The sequence below is a fragment of the Poecile atricapillus genome, chromosome Z (assembly GCF_030490865.1).
Source record: "Poecile atricapillus isolate bPoeAtr1 chromosome Z, bPoeAtr1.hap1, whole genome shotgun sequence".
NCBI classification, from domain to species: domain Eukaryota; kingdom Metazoa; phylum Chordata; class Aves; order Passeriformes; family Paridae; genus Poecile; species Poecile atricapillus.
In genome coordinates this window covers 12,236,950-12,248,471 of record NC_081289.1, presented here as the reverse complement: position 1 = coordinate 12,248,471, position 11,522 = coordinate 12,236,950, and positions in this window count along the sequence as shown.

Below are 11,522 nucleotides of genomic sequence, written 5' to 3'. Positions count from 1 at the left end.
ACTGATCTCATTATGCTGGGATTTATCTCAAAGATGTTTTACCAGATTTCACTAACCCATTAGCCATCCTAGAAATTTGAATCCTTGCTAGACATAGAATTACAGCTTAAGATAAACTGATTATCCCCATAACATGTTTCCTACTTAACAAAATAGGAGTGTCTCATATGTAAATGTAATCTAAAATTTAGCATCCAGCAAACGTCATTAGAGAGGTGCAACTCTAAATTAAGAAATCTTATTAACCAGCTAAAAATGCAATAAAATAAAACAAATACTGGTGCTCTAACAGTAGAAACTGAATATGTAAATATTCACCAATAAACTTTTACAAAATGCAACTTTTTAAGTGGCTTTAACTTTTTTTTTTTAATTACAATGAGATTATTTAGAAATGGGCTATTGCAACAAGGAATGCTCACAATATCCCTCTGGTTTAGGTAAACAGCATTACCTGCAGCTTCCAGAGGGAGAAAATTAGACCTTCCTTAATACTTCTAATGTGTCAAATCTCAAGCAACAATGGAATAGAAAGGCCAAGACTAAAAGAAGAAAGTTCTATATAAATTATGTCCTTGTCATCAGCATGATAGATAAATAGCTGCCTTCTAATTTCAAGATACCACAGAGCCTTTGAGTGGATTATGTAGGTGAGAGTCTCAAGATGAAAATCTGGTTCCTTGAAATCTAGATTCCAGATTTCACCCTAAGCATGGGAGCTTTGTATTTCACACTAAGTAGCTATTTTAGATCAGCATCCCTAATAAAGAGGTGCCTGGAAAAGGACCAAATGACACTTTCAGTTTTTAAGCTTAAAACTTGTCAAGAACTCCATTGAAACCAGTAGTAATGCACAATCTGAATTATACAATTCCAACTGGGAAATCTTCTGAGGAAATAAGGTTTCCACATTCATTACTGTACAATATCAACCAAATGACAGAGGCATCTCGAAGAAAAGGCTATTCCAGGAACCACCAGCTGAGGAAGTGCTGTGCTATCAGCTCACACATGGGAGAGACTCTACACTACCCCAGAGGAAAAAAGATTCAGCTGGTGCTGGTGCCAGCACTCATAGATCTAGCTTGTTGCTTCTAGAGTAACATTTCTACTTTATAAAACAATTCAACATGGTAGCAGTGATATAAATGAGAAATCTGTTCATGCATATCTGGTGTTAACCACATGTCAGCACAGGGGCTGAACACAACACTGTGAAATCCACACTTCTGTAACTCTGAACTAGGATGGCAATCTTGATATGAGCAAAGAAAGCATGATCTTGAAAGGTTTTTCTTCCAATTGTATATATAAAGTATTTCTTCTGAAATAAAGAAAATGTTCATATCAAGACACACTATCATGATCAGCTTATTACAGAAGTACTTGGGAAGAACTGCCCTGTTACAGGGTGATCTAGCCCCAGAGCAAGAGGGAAAATTAGCTAAGCCTTAGAACAGCACTGCTCAGGAAAAAGACCTTCAGAATTGCTGAAACCATCACACAGTAAACATTAACAATTGAAATTACCTTCAGCTAAACTACCGCTTAATGTTGTGCTAGCTTTTTGTAGAGTCATCATGTTCACTGTTTATTTACAATCTACTATCTTTTTAAAGCAATGATACGGTATTGCCTTTAATGAATATGCTGAAATCCAGCTGCCAGGAATTGGCTTGATCTCAGCCAAGCAAGCAGAATTCAAACAAGCCTAAAAACATGGGCTCAAGAAACAATACATTATTTTGTAGAGGAGTCAGTTGGAGAGCTTTTTGGGAATAAAGCTGTTTTGAGAAAACAAATCAAACTTTACAGACATTATGCTGTCTGATTTTCATGCCAGCTGTTCACTGGCATCTAGCTGATTATTTTTATCAGTATTAACTAGAAGTTACCCTTCAGCTAATTAAATTTCAATAGCTTTTCTTTCCCATGGTTAACCACTGTGCACTGCAAGTGCAAAGGCCTACAGGCCACTGATACTGGTCTTTTGTACTCTCAAGCTGCAAGGAAGACTGTCTAAATTAAACATAGAGGCTGTTGGCTGAATTTACAACATTTCAGTTGCTCATTAACAGAGCACTCTTTTGAAGCTGTTGATTAAAAGCTTTCTTCAGGGAATATTACAGTATTCTGTCTGAATGCAGTTCTCTTTTTTCTTGTATTTATGCAGTGAAATAAATAAATCTGTAAGTACCAGACAGCCCACTACCTGACAGCTGAGGGTTTTTATCAGAAAGATAAATGGAAGGAGTTTCAATAGCACATAACAACAAATTTTCAAGAATAACATGCCAAACAAATGATTCTGCCAGATGCAGTAACTCAACAGGAAATTCCTGTGGGTAAATTCATCAGATTTAGCTAAACAGATAGGTTTCTCCTTGCCCTTTATCAGACTCACTGCAGAATAAGGATCAGTCCTTTTTTATTGCTTTTGTTTGCATTGTACCCAAGTGTCATTTCCATCCTTCCTTGTGACTATTTAGAGCGTTAGTCTGATTCAATGGTAGATGAGTTTCCAAAACTCCAACATTTATTTCCACCTTTTTCTTGTTTTAAGAAAGGATCACTTCAGTGAACATTTTCCCCAGAAAATTATTAAGAAGTCACCCGAGTCTCTGGTATGATTCAACTAAAACTAACACACTGAAAGCTGAAATTAATGCAGTTACTGAAAAGATTAGAATTTGCCACCTGTTCATACAGCCAAGACAGCTACCATTCTTTGATTCTTTGATTCATTCCTCCTCAGTTCAGCATTGTTCAGGTAGCAATACCATGGACATTTTTCAACATTCTGTGGAAGGAAATTAGATTTTCTCTTACCCAAAAATGCTGCTAATGCTACTTATCACAGTTTATAATACAGTAAATGTACACTTACATACTATTGTAATGTCCAGATAACTGAGTTTTCTCTTTTATTTCCTCTCTTAAAACCTGCCTTCTCATTCTTTAATTCCTGTAATCTTACTAATGCTTAAGTTAGCCAACACAAACTAAAGACCATGTAGTTTTATATTGATAATAATAGAGTGTGATTCCCCAAAATAGTCATTGATCCAGGGCAGGTTTTGTTTAGCTATCAGGCTTCCCTGTTGCACTCTAACTGTGGAAACAACATATAGGAGCATTCTGCTTTACAGCTCTGTTCAGCTTCCTACTTGATTTCCCAGCCTGATTGATTGCCATTGTGTTGTAGACTGTCAGGGCTCATCACACTGTTGCAGACTGGCCAAATTTGTGTCCCAACTCATGTCTCTGTGCTCTAGGGCCTCCCTTGTGCTAATGTACAAAAGTTGTATCACTCATCATACCTCAGCTCTATAAAACTACTCCTCTGTGCTCCTTCAGTAGTCAGTAGGGGGAAACAGGCACCTTGACTTTTGGGTTATCCTTTGTACTCTGGACACCTCTCTTAGGGTGGTTACTTAGAAATGTCTCCTCATGGTACATCCCTCCCCCACTGATTGTAGAGGAATGAATTACTAGTTCAGCAGACTCAAACATCTAACTTCCAGGTGACTACCTTCAGGCAAAACAAACCTTATCCTGAACTTCAGGCTAGGAGCTCATTGCATATATCTAAATAGCCCTTATCTAAATATCAGATCCATATATTTTAATATATTAGAGAATATTATACAGATTATAAATGCATTTTCTCAAGGGCATAGCAATCTGAACCTATATTCTGTAAGGGCCTACAACATTTTAATGCAGGAGGCTGGAGATTTTGCAGCATCTTTATGTAGTTTTAAATACTGAGTGCTTGCTTAAAGATATATACACAGTAATCACAGGGGTATTTCTTGAGTTATTTATTTCATATTGCAAGAAGTTTATTTTTTCATGCATGCATATATTCAAGGTTAAAGACTGTGTAGCAACTGGATTTTGTGCTGATTTTAGTGTGATGAACAGCCACAATGTAGAAGTTATCAAGGGAAAAGCTAGGAGTGTCGACAGATGGTTGGGAAAGAGAAAGTTGGAGATTTTATGTACTGAGAAGCTGTCAGAAGTTTGGAAATGTGGAATATAATTGGGCAGATATTTCTGCTCACATAAGAGGCTAACTTGCTAGAGCTGATATTCAAACTTTTAAATTTCAAGTTAATGATCTGATTGCACTGAGTTTACTCATGCATTTCACTAATTAGCATTTTTTCAGACTGATTTCAGATTCACTGGCCTTTTTTACAGTCCTCTGGAGGAAAACAATTTCTGAAGCTTCTTAAACCCACAGTGCTCTATGTCCCAGACTGATGCCTTTCTCAAATCCTATTATAGCCCAGAATGGCAGACTACCACCTTTTTATGAGAGACAGCTGGTTTTGCTAGTCATTTTCTTCCCTATCACTTTTCTACATTTTTCTTCTGACTCCCAGATGTTTGGCAGCTAGTGCAGTGCAGTAATTCCAAGAAAACTTCCAAACATCTACTGAACCCAGACAGTGTGGTGCATGGGCAGGTTTTCTCTGTGGCTGATATGCACTGTGGTGCTTTTCCCTCACAGAAGCCATGCAAGGCTTTTATGGTTGTATGCTCAGAAAACTACCAGGCTTGAAGTGCAAGAATTTCACTGCATGTGTGTTAATAAGTTGATTTGTAAACAAGCTGTAAGTTTGCAATGTCCAGAAGACAAACAAATTGACTCAAACACAGAGAGATCCAGTATACCTTAAATACATTTGCTTCCACATTTGCTTTTGGAACTTCAGATGCTGACTGTGAGGCATGAGAGTACCTGTGTGCCTCTGAAATAGATTTTTTTTTTTTTTTTTCCAATTTGGAAATCGCATTTAACTAAGTATGTAAGAACTGGGTTAATATGAGAAGCTTAAGAGATCCACCTAAGAGGTATTTTCAAACATGACATGGTCTTCATAGCAGATGAGCTATAGTATGTCAAATGAAATAAGGTCTGGAATAGGAATCCAAGCCATTACTACTAAGTAGATCCAGGAGAATTAGGGGATGGGCAGTTTCCCTCTAGCTGATTGCAGTTACTGCATTGATAGTAATGCTTAGGGGTTGCACTAATTCAAGCATTAGCCGTAATCTCATGTGTTTCTGACTATGCCTATCAGTCATCCTGCTGGTCTATTAATGCTGCCAGATCTACTTTTGTATTATGTAATGTATTTATTTTTCCTGAAACATTTTTCCCAATAAAAAATAAACCCAGAGCACTTCAGAACTTGCTTCCAGCTGCACAGTGCACAAATTTCACAGCTATTTCTTTTGTCTTTTCCACCTTTGTTTTTGCCACTATGATAAACCTGTATTTTCCAGTCTTGGCTTTCTAGCAGTGAAATTATCTACCGTTTTTTAACAAATTTTTTTTTTTTTAGAATTATAAGTTAAGCATTAGGAGTAATTTTTAATATAATTATACATAAAGAATTTATCAAGAAATTGTAAACACCCCAAATATTCTTGAAACTATTCCGTTCCACTGTTTTCCAAAGTTTTCAGCAGCCTGCAGATAAATAAATGAAAAAAAATGTATGGCATTCCAGTTTTTATTTCATCCATATAAGGTATTAATGTATTTCTCAGAAATGTATGGATTGACCCTCTCTGTGTCTACATAAAATCTACCCCAGAGAGGTTGTGGACTCCCCATCCCTGTATGTGTTTGAGACCAGGCTGGATAGGGCTCTGAGCAACCTGAGCTAGTGTTTACCCACCTATGGCAGGAGAGTTGGAACCACATGACCTTTAGGGTCCCTTCCAACCCAAACCATTCTATGATTCTACCCCCAATCTTGTATATTTTAATAAAGAAAAATATAGACTGTACACAGTCTCTACATTACAGCACTAGGAACTATGTGCATAATTGAGATTTGCTATCTGATCTTTACAGCCATAGACTCTAAAGTCTCAAATCAAAGTTCAGCAGAGTCAATGAGACCTTCACCTTAATTCAAAGTACTTGCCTTCAAACAGATTACTTGCATATAATGGTGGCTGCCACAATGAGAACATGGAATGGAATGAAATGGAATGGAATATTTCAGTTGGAAGGGACGGACAATGGCCATGTAATCCAACTGCCTGACCCATTCAGGGCTGACTGAAAGTGTGTTGTTAAGGGCATCGTCCAAGTGCCCCTTAAATACTGTGGCTTGGGGACTGACCACCTCTGTAGGAAGCCTTTTCCAGTATTTGCCCACCCTCTTTGTAAAGAAGTGTTTCCTAATGTCTCTTTTATTACCTTCTTGCTTTGAATTCTGCAAATACTTGTGTGGGATGGCTTACTTTAATTTGTAAGTTGGAGAATGGAACAATACTTCCAGGTAGAAAAGGGAAAGAACAGATAGAGACAGCTTAGATAAATTAAATGTTCTATATTGTGTCAGCCTGCTATAACCTGTAACCATTCTCTACTAGTACTCTATTAAGGAGGCAAATGCTTCATTTGCTCTCTAAAGAAGGAAAACATAAATTAAAAAAGAAAGGTATTGTCAAGCATACCAATGGAAAAAAGGGAGAATCCAAAACTCATTAATTTATTTGCCTTTTTACTACTGCTACCCCTCTACTACCAATAATAACAACAATAATAGTAACAACAATAACAGCAACAACAGTAATAATAAGTATTCCTAAGCATCTATACAATAGCCAAGAGGAAATTATCAAGAAAATGGATCCATATTCCTCAGATTGCTGTATATTGAGAGAGTGACAAGTAATAGACATAAATTGAAATGTGAGAGGTTCAAGCTACATGTAAGGAAAAAACATTTGTGTGTTGTGTGTCAGTCAAGCTGTGGAACTGGTTGTCCATAGAGCTTGTGAAGTCTCTACTCTTCCAGTTTTTCAAAATCCACCAGGATCAAGTCTGATCTGAACTCTTAGCTGGATTCAGCAGAGGGTTGGACTAGGGACTTCATATGATCCCCTGCAAATTAAATTAGCCTGCAATCCTGTAGTGATATGTAAGAGGTGATGTGGTTTTACCAGAAAACAATCAATTAAAAGCAACATTCTGTAAAAAAAAACCTCAACAATAATAAATAATAATAATAACAATAATAATAAAGAAACCACTGTAGAAACAATTTTCAGAGGTATAGAAAATGTGACACATGAGATAAGACTGAAAGATCCATTGCTTTAGTCTAGCAATGAAGGATTGAGGGAAGATATATCAGTTCTCAAATATGTAGAAAATATTGCAGAGATACAAAGTGCTCTTCATGACCATTGATGTGACAAGAAGAAATAGCCTTAAATTGCAACTTGAAGACTTCAGTTATATTTTACAAAAAGCTTTTGAACTGTAAAGAATGTTACACAGTAGCTGTGGAGAGGTCTGAAGAAACAGCATAACTGCAAAGTCTTGAGGTCAGATTGAAGAAATATCTGCTAGGAACTGATTAGATAGAGTGGATTCTGCTCTGAAGCAAGAGGATGAACTGGAAAACCCTTTCAGATCTCTTTTTCAATCATGTCTAAAGAAGCAACTCCATTGTCCTCATTACTAAATTGGAATGAAAAAATGAAGAAGTGTACCAGTGTCACCTCTCCAAGTTTTCTTAAATTATGCCAAGTATTTTTTTTCTACTTGTAAAACCCCTCCTTCGTTCTCTCTCCCAAGCTTCATGTACGTATGGTACAGAACATCCCTTTGGTCCGTTGGGGTTTACTGTCCTGGTTGTGCCCCCTTCCCAATTTGTTGTGCATCCCCAGCCCACTTGCTGGTGGGGTGGGGTAAGAAACAGAAAAAGCCTTGACTTTGTGCAAGCACAAAGCAAAATAAAAAATAATTGATTTTGCTTCGCAAAATTAAAAATATCCCTGAATTAGCAACACTGTTTCCAGCACAAATACAACATTTAGCCCATACCAGCTACTAAGAGGAAAATTACCTTCTTCCAGCCAAAACCAGCACACTTAGTAACACAGGTGCACAGACACAGAAGATTTTCAGCTAGGCTTGAAAACATATTCTTGATCTGATTCATTTCACAGCATCATCCAACAGCCTGGGTTGGAAGGGAGCTGAAAGATCATCTAGTTCCAACCCCACTTCCATAGGCAGGGACACCATCCACTAGTCCAAGTTGCTCAAAACTCCATCCAGTCTGGGTTTGAACACTTCCAGGGATGGGCATTTATGACTTCTCTGGGCAAACTGTTCCAGCACCTCACCACCCTTAAAGGAGAAAATTTATTCCAAAGATCTAATTTAAACCTATTGTCTTTCAGTTTGAAGCTGTTGCCCCTTGTCCTGACACTCCACACCCTTGTAAGAAACCTCTGACCATCTTTCCTGTAGGTCCCCTCTAGGTACTGGAAGGTGCCCTGAAGTCTTCTCTTTTCCAGGCTGAACAACTCCAACTCCCTGAGTCTGTCTTCACAGTAGAGGGGCTCAGCTTCTCTGGACTTGCTTTAACAGGTTGACATCCTTCTTACTTTGGGGACCCCAGACCTGGATGCAGTACTCCAGGTGCAGTCTCACCTTTGACCTGCTGGCTATGCTTCTTTGGATGCAGCCTGGGATATATTTGCCTTTCTGGGCTGGGAGTGCACATAGCCAGCTCATGTTACGCTTGTCATTTATAAACACTTCCAAGACCTTCCCCACTGGGCTGCTCTTGATCCATACCCTGCCCAACCTGTACTTTCCTTGGGATTTCCCCAACCCGTATACAGGACTTTGTACATGGCCTCACTGAACTTCATGAAGTTCACAGTTCATGTAAGTCACACTGATAGTGAAGAGTGCTGAGACCAGCCTGACTTATCAATCCCCAAATTTAACATTCAGAGGAAAAACAATGTTTTCCTGGCACCGCTGAGGATGTGGCAGAGTTCCTGATAAAGGAGCCAACAAGTGATAGTACTGATAATGTAGCCTGGAGACATGACTGATAGTCAACCAGTTTGTACTATAAAAGCTCAGTCCCACTTTTGAATGTCAGGATTTTCTAACATACCCCTTCTCGGAGTGTGTGTGGAGATTCCTCCCTTGGGTGGGGATAGCCCTCAAGGTTAATCCTGGAAGCTGAGCAAGATTTTTGCCCACAGGCATTGTATGAGTGAATAACATCAATTTCCATAATTATTTTGCTAGCTTTAATATAATTGTTTCAATGTTGCTTCAATACATAGTGCACTATACAAGTAGTTATAGCTACCTATACTGAGCAGTAAATAATTCTGATTAAGGTCTTTCAGTCTTTTCATCATCATAATCAATTTAAATTCTCATCTATTTTATTCATATTAATATATTTGGTTTGCCATCTTTAATCCTGTGGGACAATGTTGTATAAAGGCTCAATTATACCTATATAATACTTCAGAAATAAACCATTGAAAGTCTGGATCCAGCTCCAACCAGACCCTTTTTCAGAAGGAGTTCAGAAAGCAAGAGGGTCCTTTCTGCACCTTGTGACTCAACAGGGCAGACAGGTCTCCCCAATTAACTTTGTCTGAAGCTCTCATTCTGCCCCTGACACTCTTATAACAATTACCTTTTATTAAATAACACAATTATTTTGTTATCTGACTCTAAAAGCATTTTCTGTGGAAGAAGCTTACCAGTGTGCAGCATTGTAATGTAAATGACTCAGCATAAATACCCGAGTCATTTGTCATTATTAGTTTTTAAAAGAAAAAGCAATTTATATCAGAACATTTAGAGAAGCATCTACCATTTTCCAAGTTTTAAATAACATATGTGATATTCACATTCCCTTTAGAAAAGACAATGGTACTTTCTCACATCTATTACCTTCAGAGAGTTTACATTATCAAGAACCCACTGTCAGCAATTACTTATGCATTTTTAGGAACAGTTTTGCATTTCTGCTCCAGTTTTTCCAAAACTAAAAGACTCAGTTCAAATGTATCTGCTTTCCAGTGACATCTATGATTGCTTTCTTTCATTTATTCAGTGAACCAGCTGTGTTGACTGATGCCTGAGAAATCAAGTTCAGTCGCAGAATAATTCCATTGTAGTCAATTTAGTTGCAGCAAAGACCAATTTGACCCATGGAGCTCCATACATTGTAAAAGGTCATGCAGCCTGTCAGTAGTTCAGACAGGATTTAAATAGAGGATCCTCCTGAATCCCAATTCAAATGAGACTCTTTTGACATCATCATAGTGTCTACATATTCAGACTGACATTTTGTCACTCAGAACACTGCTTATCTGTTGCCATACCAAAAAGTGACTGTCATGGCTTCAGTCACATGCCCTCATTCTTTATTTCCATTTATTTATAACTCGCTCCTCTATTCAGTGCCAGCTGTTAAAACCAAAGTGGATTTCCTTTCTCTCTCCCTCCTGGGAGGTGTGGATGAAGAAGAGGTTTCAGACACATTTCAGGAGGGCAGTAGCAGGGTTCTGACATCAGCCTGGGAACCCAGAAGTTTCATTAGTGCCAGAGCAGCAGCTTGGCAGATGAAAGCAGCTCCACATAGCACAGAGCGTGCCTGCATAGGATGCTGACAGTTACAATAATACTCCCATTATAAAAGACCCTCACTGAATGTAGTGATTTGGACAATGGGATTTATTGAATCCCCTTCTAGTCCTGTATTTGTGTGATGATGATATGATAAAGCTAAAAAAAGTTTTATGGAGACAAGAAAAAAGATGGTCGTCATTCTGAATATCTACAAGCAATCACAAGGACGCTCTAACTCACCTCATTGTTATACAACTTCCTTATTTATGATTATTTCCCTACAGTAATTTTATAAATTACTAAAATAAAAAGTAGATTTTTTTCTTGTTTTCCCTTTTCACAATATATTTTTCATTGTAATATAAACCCTAACTTATTTGAAATTATTCATAATGTCTGTTACAATACCATCATCATCATTATCTGATTTTAGCCTTTTTCTTTTCTACATGTGAAATCATGCTCTATGCTTTTCTCTCAAACTTATTGGCCAATTTCAATGATACATGAAAAAAGGGAAGAAAGATTAGGATGGATGGATTAGGTGGATTAGGAAATTTTAGAGCATTCCCATCATTCTTAGTAAAGGTGGACAACTCAGCTGCATCCCAGTTCACATGGTGAAGAAACCTGGATGTGCATTTGTCTTTTCCTGCAGCCTGGTTTTCATAGAAAGCAAATGTTGGAGTCTGAGATATACCTCTGTGTTGTCCTCTTGGGCAGAGACAGCAAACATTAGAAATTTGTGTTTGGTAGGATATAAAAGATCCTCCATCTGTTCTGGTCAGTCAAGGGACCAAAGCCTTGGAGCATCTCAATAGTACTAGTTCCTTACTATTGTTTAAATATTATAAATCTTTACTCATAATAAGAAAAGGAAGGGTAATAGTATATGCCTGAAGTAAGCCTAATACGGCCCAAAGTAATTAAGTTCCTATAATTTTCTTTAACACCAGTATCCAGATACAGGAAGGAGACTCAAATTAGTTCCATGAGTATGGGAAACATAGGCAGAACACAGCAGCATGTGTTATCTGAGCACAAGCCAGTTGGCAGTGGGCAGGCGTACTGGCTGCTGGCACAT